Here is a 279-nt window from a genome sequence, read left to right on the forward strand (position 1 = left end):
AAATAAATATAATTATTTATAATTATTACATTAATAAAGAAATAAGAAAATCGAAATTTAAATTGATAAATAGTAAATAGTAAATGTACATTAGAAAAAAATTCTTTAAATGAAAGTAATATATTTTGTTACATATAATTTCTTAACTTAAAAAAATATTTGTTAAATTTTACAAAATATATAATAAATATACAGAAATATTTTGTTAAATATTTTTTTTAAATATTTTTTTAAATATTTTAAAATTTTTTTAAATATTTTTTTTTAATATTTTTTTAA

The 279-nt window shown here is 8.2% G+C and overlaps 1 protein-coding gene across 1 annotated transcript in view; it reads right to left on the bottom strand.

The window, feature by feature from the left end:
- LOC116849892 (serine protease gd-like) overlaps nt 1-279 on the bottom strand; it is a 183,610-nt gene that overhangs the window by 15,819 nt on the left and 167,512 nt on the right. The gene's annotated exons all lie outside the window — the stretch shown is intronic.

Source organism: Odontomachus brunneus, unplaced genomic scaffold (assembly GCF_010583005.1).
Source record: "Odontomachus brunneus isolate Ranch 3 - 2012 unplaced genomic scaffold, Obru_v1 Obru_scaffold_127, whole genome shotgun sequence".
NCBI classification, from domain to species: domain Eukaryota; kingdom Metazoa; phylum Arthropoda; class Insecta; order Hymenoptera; family Formicidae; genus Odontomachus; species Odontomachus brunneus.